This window comes from Lupinus angustifolius, chromosome LG02, assembly GCF_001865875.1.
Source record: "Lupinus angustifolius cultivar Tanjil chromosome LG02, LupAngTanjil_v1.0, whole genome shotgun sequence".
Taxonomy (NCBI): Eukaryota; Viridiplantae; Streptophyta; class Magnoliopsida; order Fabales; family Fabaceae; genus Lupinus; species Lupinus angustifolius.
Genome location: NC_032010.1, coordinates 11,052,568 through 11,064,820, shown reverse-complemented (window position 1 = coordinate 11,064,820; position 12,253 = coordinate 11,052,568). Strand labels below are relative to the sequence as shown.

The following is a 12,253-nucleotide window of genomic DNA, read 5'->3' as shown; positions in this document are numbered from 1 at the left end:
TTTTGCTTTTAGAGAAATATTTTTCTTCTTCTTTTCTTGCTCCTCGTGTTGATCAAGTTGGCTAAGTTCTAGTTCGTGTTCCTACAGTTTGCCAAACAAAGCAGCCAAAGACATTTTGGATAAACTTTTCTTTTCAGAAATTGCAGTTACCTTTGGTTGTCATATTCTGGTGAATGATCTAAGAACTTTCAAGTTTTAAGTCACTATTTGATAGAACTTTGCCAAGTGCAATAAGGTGATTGGTAAGATGAGTAAATCTCTTTTGTAAATCAAGAATTTTATCTTCAGGCTTCATGCGAAACATTTCGTACTCATGAGAAAGAGTGTTAAGTCTTAACATTTTTACTTCCTCTGTTCCTTCGTGTGTGGTCTCTAGAGTATCCCACATTTCTTTTGCAGATTTACAATTTGATACTCTAAAGAATTCATCAATACCGACTGTGGAGGTGAGGATGTTCTTTTCCTTTAAATTATATTGTACCTTCTTTTTGTCTTCATCGTTCCATGATGATTTTGGTTTTATTTCCCTTATACTGTTGATAACAGTAAAGAGTATATATGGTCATTCTTCAATGGCGTTCCATATGTCTAAGTCTTGAGATTCAATAAAGATCTTCATTCTAATTTTCTAGAAATGATAGCATTCTCCAACAAAGCTTGGAGGGCGGTTGATGTTGGAACCTTCTCCTAGGAATGGTCTTGAGGCCATCTTGTAGGATCAGACTTGAGAGTATCTTACTCAAATATAGCTCTGGTGCCAATTGTAAGAATGAGATTGCAACTAAGAGGGGGGGTGGGGTGAATTAGTTGACTTAAAATTATGGTTATTTTTTCTGCAAAAAGTAAGAGTTAACGTGCAGCGGATATATTGCAGAAAATAAACAAGAATAAATCAAAGAGGTAATGGAGAAGAGAGTACACAAGGATTTTATACTGGTTCACCTTCTTGTCCACTGAAGGCTACGTCTAGTACTCTTGCAGCACAAGAGATTTTCCACTAAATATTATGAGTTGTAATTACAATATCTCACCCCGAGATCTCTATGTACCTTACACAGTCACTAATACTTATACTTTTGGAAAACACCTTTCCAAGTAATTATATCCCCTTTCTATTCACACCCTGTGAAAGAAAGTTATTACAGTGAATGAAGAATTTGAATGATGGCTTTGAATTGCCTTTACAATTATAAAATATAATAACACTTACAATCTAATCAAATCTTTTGTATACTTAGTAATAATGCTCTTTAAGTTTATAAAACTTTGAAACACTTCTAAGCAACTTCAAAAAATAACTTTTGAAAGTTTGAGTGCTAGTTGCAATAAGTGTAAAGAATTAACTTCAGAATAAGTTTAAGAGTTTTTGGAAATTTTATAAGAGTTGTGTATATGTTGTGTGTTTTTGTTGTGAGAGTTAGAGTCTTCATATGTTGTGTGTTTGTGTTGTGAGAGTTAGAGTCTTTATATAGACTTTCCAAACACTCATAGTGCCTTTCTGAAAGTGTAGGAGTTGTTTGAAGTGAAGAGATTTCGTTTGGAGTGAAAACATTTCATTTTGAAATCTGAAATCTCATGCAACAGTCTTCAGTAATCGATTACTGATAGTGGGTAATCGATTACCCAAACTCTCTGTTTACTGTTCTTTTAAAAAAACGAATTAGAGTAATCGATTACACTATTTGGGTAATCGGTTACTCAACTTTTGTAAAACTGGTAATCTGTTACTCAAAGGCAGTAATGGATTACTCTGAACAGTTTAAAGTTGGATAACTCTTTTTCTCACACATGTAACTTGTTACTTAGATGAAGTAACCTGTTACGCACTATTTTGAAAAATATTTTGAGTATTTTTAAAGTGTTTCATTTTTCTTTAAAAATAGTTTGAGCATTACTACTTTGTATATTTAAGAGTTTTAAGATAGAAGTACCTATAGAGACTTAATCTAATTTTCTTGAAGCTTTAATCTTCTTTGTCTTCATAAGTATTATTCCTTTTCTTCTTTTTGGTGATTTTGGTGTCTTGATCAAAACGTTGCCAAGGTCAGAGGCAAAGATCTTCTTCACATCCGACAATATCCCAATCTGTGTTATCATTATAATTTAAGTCTCTAAGATTTGACAATATCATAAATTATGTTTTGGTTTTATTTTTGTCGTCGTGCTTCAATAATACATCAACTTTAGTTCTTGTCTTAATCTATGTCTCTAAATTCCAGGAGTTCCCCAACCTCCGCTCTCATTTTAAGTTTTTTCTCCAAGATCCAAAAGTACACCCATATGGTTTCTCATTTTAATTTTTGTATCTGAGATCCAACAGTTCCTCATTCGGTGTCCTCATTTTATATTTTGTGTCCAAGATCTGGCACTACTGACTTTCTTTCTCGTTTTAATTTTTATGTTAGAGATATAACACTATTGTGATTTGTGTTCTCCTTTTAATATTTGTCTTAAGCTCAAGTAGTATTCCGACCTAAGTTCTCATTTCAATCTATGTATCCAAGATTCTGTAGTACCTCGACTTGCATTCTAGTTTTAATCTTTGTCTCTGAGATCTAGTGGTACCCCATTCTAAGTTCTCGTTTAATATGTCTTAAAGATAAGGGAGTACCTCAATGTGCTTTATCATTTTAATTTTTGTCTCTGAGATACGATAGTTCTTTGTCTTGCTTTGTCGTTTTAATTTTGTCTTTTATATCCGACACAACGTTGATATGCATTCTCATTTTAAATTTTTGATCTGAGATCCGCATGTACTACGATGTTCGTTCTCATTATATATTTTGCCTTTCAAATCCTCCTCTACCCAACTTGTGTTCTCATTTTAATTTATATCACCGAGATATGGTAGTACCCCGACTTGTATTCTCATTTTAAGTTATGTTTCCAAGATCTGATAATACACCAATGTGTTTTCTCGTTTTAATTCTTTGTCTACGAGATTCGGCAGTTCCCTGATCTGTATTCTCGTTTTAATATTTGTATGCAAGATCCGGTAGTACACCAACATGCTTTCTCTTTTTAAGTTTTGTCTAGGATATCCAGCAGTCCCCCGATATGCATTCTCGTTTTAAATTTGCTCTTAGATTCGTGTGTACCATGTGTTTTCGTTGTAATTTATGTCTATAAGATATGGTAGTATCATATCCTATTTTCTTGTTTTAAATTTTTTCTATGAGATCTAGTAGTTCAGTGACGTGCTTTCTCATTTTAATTTTTGTCTCTGAGATTCGATAATTCCTCATCCCGTTTTCTCAATTTAATTTTTGTCTCTAAGATTCGATAGTTCCTCATCATGCGTTCTTGTTTTAATTTTTGTATATAAGATCCCGTAGTCCATACCTATTTTTTCGTTTTAATTTTTGTGTCCAATATCTAGTAGTACCTCGATATGCCTTTTCGTTTTAAATTTTTGCTCTGAGATCCACTTGTACCTTGACTTGCATTTTCGTTTTAATTTATGTCTCTAAGATATAGTAGTATCCCAACCTACTTTCTTGTTTTATATTTTGTCTTTGAGATCTAGAAGTTTAGTGACCTACTTTCTCTTTATATTTTTTGTCTCCGAGATACAATAGTACCCCAACATGCATTACCATTTTAATTTAAGTAATCTTTGAGATTCGGTGTACCTCAAATTGTGTTCTACTTTTAATTTTTATCTTTGAGCTTCGGTAGTGTCCCAACATGAGTTTTTGTTTTACTTTATCTCCAAGATATAGGATCACCCCGACATGCCCTCTCTTTTAATTTTCGTTTATGTGTTCTTGAAGTACATTGACTTGCAATCTCATTCTAATTTTTATCTTTGAGATCTAGTAGTATCCCGAGTTGTGCTTTCATTTCAATGTGTATTTTCGAGATACGGTAATATTTCGACCTATGTTATCATTTTAACTTTTGTCTCTGAAATCCTGTAGTACTCAACTTGTGTTCTAATTTTAATTTTTGTGTTTATGATTTGATAGTATCTTGACCTATGTTCTTATTTAAATTTGTGTCTCCGAGATACAACAATACCCTCACGTGCGTTATCGTTTTAATTTATGTCTCCAATATCTGATTTATTTTTTGTTTTCAAGATCTACTGACATTTTTTGAGGTTTATTAATCTATGTTTTAAGACACATTAAAGAGAATAGGGTTAAGATGATGAACACAACTATTTATATCCTGGTTCCACATACTACCCATGCTAGTTGCCAATCTAATTTTGGGATTTTCTTTGGTATGCTTTCAGAGTTTTTGATTGCAAGCATACCCTCTCACCTAGGCTAGTTGATACTCCACAACTACCAAGAAATCACACTAACTCGAATGGTATACTACTTGATCTTCTCTATTAGGACATACCCATTCCTCTCTTTCTTATGCCTCAAAGAAAATAATTCAGTGTTGGGAATAAATCACCTTTATGTGCAGAAAACAAGTCTAAGAAAATCAACTCATAGAATCTCATAATAGATGTACCATAATAAAACATCTTGAGAAAAGAGAAAGAATAAAATATATGCTCTTGAATCTTTAGTTCCATCACCATTCCTGTAAAACGGAGACAAGTGATAGATGGAGGTTTGAGTTAGATAGCTCAGACAACTATATGGTTAAAACTACTTACTTGGTTTAGATGAATTAACAACAATCTCCTATAGGTAAAGATTTAAAAAATTACAGCATTAACTGTGTGCCTACAAATATTTGTTGTTTTATTTGGAAACTCCTAAGAAAAAGGCTCCCAACAAAGGATGAATTGTATGAGATATTATTGTGAGGGTGAAAGATATGACTTGCACATTTTGCAAAAACATGTTGAATCTATTGATTACTTATTCTTATCTTATAACTTTGCTTCAAGTGTTTGAAAATGTTTTTATTCTTGGTTACAAGTTCCTTTTTCAATTCCTTCTATAATCCTGGTTTTCTTCAAGCTTCATGAATCACTTCGAAGAGGTAGATGTGCTAAACTATGGAGAATGTTATGGTTTAAGGTGGTGTGATCCTTGTCGATTATGAGAAATGAAGCAATTTTATTGTAGAATGCTCCAAGCTATGTGCATTTATTTGATTTGGTTCAAATTAGATCTTGGATTTGGTTCATCTCTTGTTTCTCAAAATTCTTTATATTTTGCAAATTTGTGTATGGATTCGAAACTTTATATAACTCTAAGTTCTACAAAGGTTGTTAGTTGAACTTTCTTTATATTGGATATACACCCTTTTTACTTAATTTAATACAATTTTTCCTTATTCAAAAATAGAATGTGGTAGGTTTTCACAAAAGTGATTCTCATAATGAATATGAATTGTTTCTCCCTCTTATGCAATTTCTATGTGTCAGTTATTTAAGAAACAAATTGAGTAATTAGATATTTATATTGTGGGTCTAAACTTTGTATATTGAATGAGAATAGCATGCTCTTAAAATAATTATTTTTCTAGAAGTGATCATTATATCATTCATTATTCATATTTAATTATTATTAACTTTTAATATAAGTAATACATTAATAAACAAAAGATAAATAATACAGTAATTATATAATAACCATATATAAATCTGTATTGTAACTATGCATAATTATTACATTAATTCAATAATGATTACAAAAATGATAATATATTACTCATTCAATATTATGGGTTTTTAAAGATCACCTAGTTGCCCTACCCCTACGATTCATCATTACTTGTTTCAACCACTTGCACTTTTTTGTACACAAAATCATTGGCAATCCAGAGATAAGCACAGAAGTTAAGAGCACCTAACCCAGCCAAGACCAAATAAAAGTAATCAAGGTGTGCCCTATTTAGATTGTTTCCCAACCATGTCCCACCAGTTCTTGAGGAAATTGCCACTACAATAGTTATAATAGCATTGGTAACAAAACCTCCAATTCCAACTGTGCTCATATATGCTGCAGCTCCTAAGCTTCTCATCGTATCAGGCATTTGACTATAGAACAATTCTTGAAGTCCAACAATTGTGAATGAATCAGCAACGGCAAAAACACAGTACTGAGGTAGCATCCACCAAATGCTCATTGGTATAACTGCTTCTGGCTTGTCCAAGAGACCATGGTCTCTAGCAACACCAACCCTTTTGGCTTCAACAAGAGCTGATATAACCATGTTGATTATGGACAAAACAAGACCAGTTCCAATCCTCTGAAGCACTGTTATACCAGAATCATGTCCTGTGATTTTTCTAGCAAATGGCACAAAGTAGAAGTCATAGAGTGGAATGATGATAATGATGAAAATTCCAACAACGCCTTGGAGTGATGCTGGAGGGATTTGGAAGTGTGGTCCCATTGAACGAACCAGTGTGTTGCCTTGCTTGGTGAAATATGTGCTTAGTTGACTTTGTATAACGGTGAACATTAAGCAGCTTATCCATATAGGGATTAGGCGAATAGCAAGCTTCACTTCTTCAACTTGAGTAACTGAGCATAGCCTCCAAGGGTTTCTAGTTTTGCTTGAAGCATCAAGTTCATCAATGATCATTGCCTTGTGAAAAAATCTAGGGTAATTATTTCAAAAGAAATATGTTAGAAGAAATAGACATGTATCATTTAGTTGAAGTATCAATATAAAAAGTCTAGCCACATAAAGTCTCAAGTTGTAGAAGAAAGAGTTGTAAATTCCATAGTCCAGATAAGATGAAAAACATTTATTAATTAATCACAATGGGTCAATAACTTAAAGAGTATTTTTATTAGTCTTTTACTTTCTTTCCTTTTTAGGAATTATAGTAAAAGTTAAAAGTTTTTCCACTTTTAGGTAGGCTTGTGGTTTGGCTATATAATCCATCCCTTTGTATTTACCAATCATGTAGTTCAATAATAAAAGTATTATTCAGTTTTCTCTTCTCATCTTCTTTATTGATGTTAATTGAAAGATATCAATTGCCATAGAGAGCTTGAGTTTTTACAAGGTATCAGAGCATTTTCAAGCAAAGTGACTGCCATATTTTTAACCTTCAATGCATATATATTAAACACTATCTATAAAACATGCAATTATTTATAAATAAGAAAAACACCTGTACTCATCAGTAGTCTCGATAGATGCATGAAATTTGGGTTGAGATTGGAGATTGTCTGAACCAACATGGTCATCATTTCCATACCAATAGTTATTGCGCGTGTCTTTCACCTTCCACTTGCGAAAAGTAGCAACAAAAACTTGGGCAACACTGGTGAATGGGCTCCCTTTTGGGATTTCCTTTCTGTACCGTTTAATTCCTAACAATATCGATAACAATCCAACCGCGAACACGGCCGTCATTAATGCAAACGGCACACCCCACCCTATATTGTCAAGATTATGAATCATTTTAGATCATGTTGTAATGACAGCGTGAAATATAATCCATTAAAAAGAGTATAAAAATCTATAATTATTGTTAATTAACACAGTTAATTCAAAGATAATAAGTAGCTTATTTGATACATTTTTTTAATATTTGTCATGTATATTTAAGAAATAAATGCATATAAAACTCATAAAATTCATATTCTTTGCAACTAGCCATCATGGATTATTTTTAGTTTTTATTTATTTCTTCAACATCATCAATTGGTAAAATTGGTTTATACATAAATATAATATTACTAATAGGCTAACAAGGAATCCACTACAATTGGAACTAGAAAAACATTAATACAATATTGTGTGTAAATCAACAATAAAACCATTCCGATGTTAAAATATAATTTGATTGAGAAGAATAAGAGATAAATAAGTTTAAAGGTAAATGATGACATAATAATAATGTTGATATGTTAATAGATTAAAACTCAATAATAATGACTATGAGATTTAAACAAAATGCACGAGTTTAAAATTTTCACGGTTAGTAATTTAACATTATGTTTATAATGTGATTAATTTTATAAATAATTAAGGTTTATGGAATAATTAAAGAAAAATAGTTTAACAAGTTAGAATTTAAGAGGTTCCCTAGAATATCAATTAAGATATAAATTAAAAAAGATCATTATCATGAATATTAAAATAAAAAAACAAACTATTAAGGGTTCAAATAATAACCACCTCCAGATATACAACAATGAACACAGCAGAAGTTGAGCCAAAAGCCGTTCCCAAGTACCACCAGTTGAAAAATGACCTCCTCGCATCCCTCTCCTTTGCTGTAGTGTCATCGAACTGATCCGCCGCGAAGGTTTGGACGCTCGGCTTTTGCCATCCTTCCCCAAGGGCTGAGAGGTACAACATTGTGAAGAACAACACCTTATGCTTCAATACTGTGACTGATAGTGTCAAGAAAATCATGGCCTGCATGTCATGTTTATGTGACATTAGGGCAAGAGATATTATAAGTGATTGTAATGTTGTAAGTTGAGATAATTGGCAAAGTTAGGATAGGTAAAAGAAAATCCTAATTGTAACTAATGGTATATAGCTAGGATAGGTAAAAGAAAATCCTAATTGTAAGTAATTGTCAAAATGATGACAATATTACAGTTATAAGTAGAGATGATTTGTCTATGCCCATGAATGCTGGCAAAATTTTAAGCGGACGTAGGTATACTCATATTATCTTAACGGACAAAATGACATGCCCTATCCATTTTAAAGTAAGCTAATGGATAAATCTAATACAATAAAATAAGAATTTTTTAAAATAAAGTAGTTAAGATAATTTCTTTTAAAAAAACTTTGATATTTTATATAAAGTTGAACAAATCATGATACATTACATGAGACATTAAATCACATTATATGATAATTTATTTAAATTTTTTTATTGCACTACACCGGTGGGTCGCCGCGCACATTGTCTGTTAGAAATGTCTATGGGTAAGGCGGGCAAACAGGCAGGGTAAAAAGGCAAATTTGTATGTTTTGTCTACAAAAATTTGTGGGTTTTGCCCTATTTTACTATCTATAGTTATACGTTCAATTTATAGTATTATTATGTAAAAATCCATATTATCGCATTTTAATATGTCAAATTTATAAATAAAAATTGAAAGAATTTGCTGGCAGGAACTTAAATTTAAATGAAGTACCTACAAGTATTCAGATATGTGAAAGAGAAAATTTTAAAAGTTTTAAAATTATTTAATTTAAAAAGTAGCAAAATTTTTAAAATAGTTTTAGTATAATGTGTCAGTATCTATTAGTATTAGATACTCTAAACGCCTAAAGTCTTATTGACACCAGCCTTGAACACGGTCACCATCATGGCAAATTTTTGAAAGGGCGAAATGAAATCATGGGAGAGACAAAAACAATTGTATGATAGTATACAAAATAGATAAATAGTTTATACAATAATAGTAGTGTAAGATTGTTTTTATATTGTTATTATATTATTTATATATTAATCATTAATGATAATCTTGAATGATTAACAACATATTAAGCATGAATTTTTTTTACTGTGAATAGGGATTACAAAAAACCCGTATTAGTAGGTACCAGTAGGTAAAACCCATATGGATATGAGTCACAAATGGGTACCCGCAGGTATTATAAACGAGTTTTTAAAAATATTCGTTGTACGTACGGGTGAGTACGGGTATTATGGTACCCGTGCTTGCGGGCACTCGTTATTTATATGATTAATATATTATATTTAATACATTATTCTAACATTCATTACACTATGTACATTTTTTCCTTTTACTTTGTTTACATATTTTGTTGAGTTTGGTGGTGAAACACCCTACAAATATTATTACACATGTAAAAATACACATGTCTTACAAAGAAAATATATACTTTTTGTTAAGGAAATGAGAACAAAAAATCACACAAATAGAAAACACCAATAAATTTAGCATTTTTGCCAAATATTCAATCAAAAGGTACAAAAATAATTAAGTTTCATCTCATCTGAAACATAGTAGAAGTAAAAAATTAAAAATTCGTTTATAATATAGGAAACTCGCGGGTACCCAGAAATATCCGCAAATACTCGCACATGAATACTCGTACGGGTATGAGTGGGTATGGGTAATGCTCTCCTATTTTGAAAAGGATAGCGGGTAGCTGCTACCCGTGCCCATCCGTGGCCATTGTCATCCCTAACCGTGAAACATAAATAATAGGAATTATCCTTATGGGACGGGAGCAATGATTCAAATTGCATACTGTATTATGTGATATGACTGTAATATTGTAGTTGCGGTTACTGCCGTAACTACATCACACCACAATTATGGTATGATATTGAATCACAATGATGTGGTTGCATCACTTTATAACATAACTGCATTATATCACTTCATGCCGCATTAGACTACATCAATTTTTAAAATATTTTTTACTCCTAAAATAATTCATACCGCAATAGTCTCAATCTGTATTGTAGCATTCATAATAACCACATGTTAGAATTTCTGACAATTTATGGGTTACAAATATAATTCTATGATTGTGTTATGGCCATTATGTAATTAGCCAAAATATAAAATGATCTTCATTAATTAATTTGGTGGCTAAGGGCATATGTGTCATAAATAATATAAGTGTAGATATCTTCAAGCAATTTCTGATTTGATGAAGGGACTGAATCAGAATTATTGCAACTTAAGTCTTCGGGGTTACTTTTATGGGTTATGGTCCCCATTTGTAGAGCAACGAGTTTTAAGGTGTAGGGTTGAGGAGAATAAGGGTGGATTAGGATAGTGTTATCCATAAGGGATAAAACACTATCAAGTCATCCACAACATAAGAATAAGGCATCTCTCCTCACATAAGGCACACTCTCACCATAAGGCGCATTCTCTCATTCCCCTATAGAGAGAAACTAAGGAAAAACATTCGGCGCTCTATCATTTGGAAGATCATCGCACCCTCACACCTTCGAGATTCCGGAAATAGCTCAACAAGGTATATTCTTCATCTTCACCATGAACTCATTTGGGGTTTCTTCGGTCTGGATCATGGTTGTTCCATTTGGGTTTATGTGTGGGCATAAACATTAGGTTATGAGAACAAAGTCATGGTCATAAGGATTTCCGCATTCAATCTAAGAATTATAGATGGAGAAATTCTCCAACAAGTGGTATCAGAGCCACCCCAATTTGATTCATGAGTGAAATTAGGGTTCTTGCTTTTCTTCCCCAAAATCTGGATTGATTTAGGGTTTATGGTGTTTTATTCATGCCATGGATCGATTAGGATAGAAATTGATTGTTTTCCATGTATATATGTATAAATACGAACTGAATCAATGTCTTTCTGCTGTTTTCTTGAAATTTTGGTTGATTTTTCGAAGAACAGCAATGTAGAAATTGTATTGTTCGTGTTCTGTCACAGTGCTCTCGCTCAAGCGAGACAAGCGACAGTGGCTTGCTCAAGCGAGAGCTAAACAGAAGCATTGGCTTCTAATGTGCTTAAGCGAGAAGATCCTCGCCCAAGCGACAGCTCGCCCAAGCGAGTGTATAGGCGACATAAGGCTCGCTCAAGCGAGAGCCAAGCAGAAGCATTGGCTTCCATTGCGCTCAAGCGAGAGTACGATAAAGTTTATGGGGCTTTGGTATCATTGTGTATTGGTTTTAATTGTTATTTGGTTGTCCATTAAGGTTGTATGCTATTTTAAGTGAGCCAATTGAAGTGAAATGTCGCCAAAGTGACATCTCTCATGGATATAACTCATAAGGAATATTAGATGTAAATGTGTATGATTATTTATGCGAGTATTAGCTGGCCCAAAGAAAAGTTAATATTTGGTCGAAGATCATGCACACCTATGATGATAAACATGTTATAATTCTAAATTTTATACATGTGACTGATGAATCAATCCAAAGAGGGATTCGTCAGTTGACATGCCTTATTATAAATGTTTGATCATTACAACACGAGTACCACTTGCAGTTGATGTCACTTTCCGAAGACTTGATATTAATGGTACACTAAGTATCTTAGTTTGGACATACCATTGTTTAAGCACATTGATAATTTTAAGTTGTGAGCATATTTTAATACTTTGTCTTTTGTCTGAATCAGCTACATCAATTGCTTATATATATGCGAATTTGAATTCGGTTTCAGTCCTTAATGGTGAAAATTTTAAGGACTGGAAAGAGAACATGAAAATTGTTCTTGGCTGCATGGATCTGGACTATGCATTAAGGGTAGAGCAACCCCTTCTCCTACGGAATCCAGTGCCTCTAAAGAGAGGAAGGATTATGAGAAGTGGGATCGCTCTAATCGCAGGAGTCTAATGATCATTAAGCGCGGCATTCCATAGGTCTTTAGGGGTACTATCTCGGAT

At 32.7% G+C, this 12,253-nt stretch overlaps 1 pseudogene; it reads right to left on the bottom strand.

Annotated features, from left to right (window-relative positions):
* LOC109326804 overlaps positions 5,671–12,253 on the bottom strand; it is a 9,025-nt pseudogene continuing 2,442 nt past the window's right edge.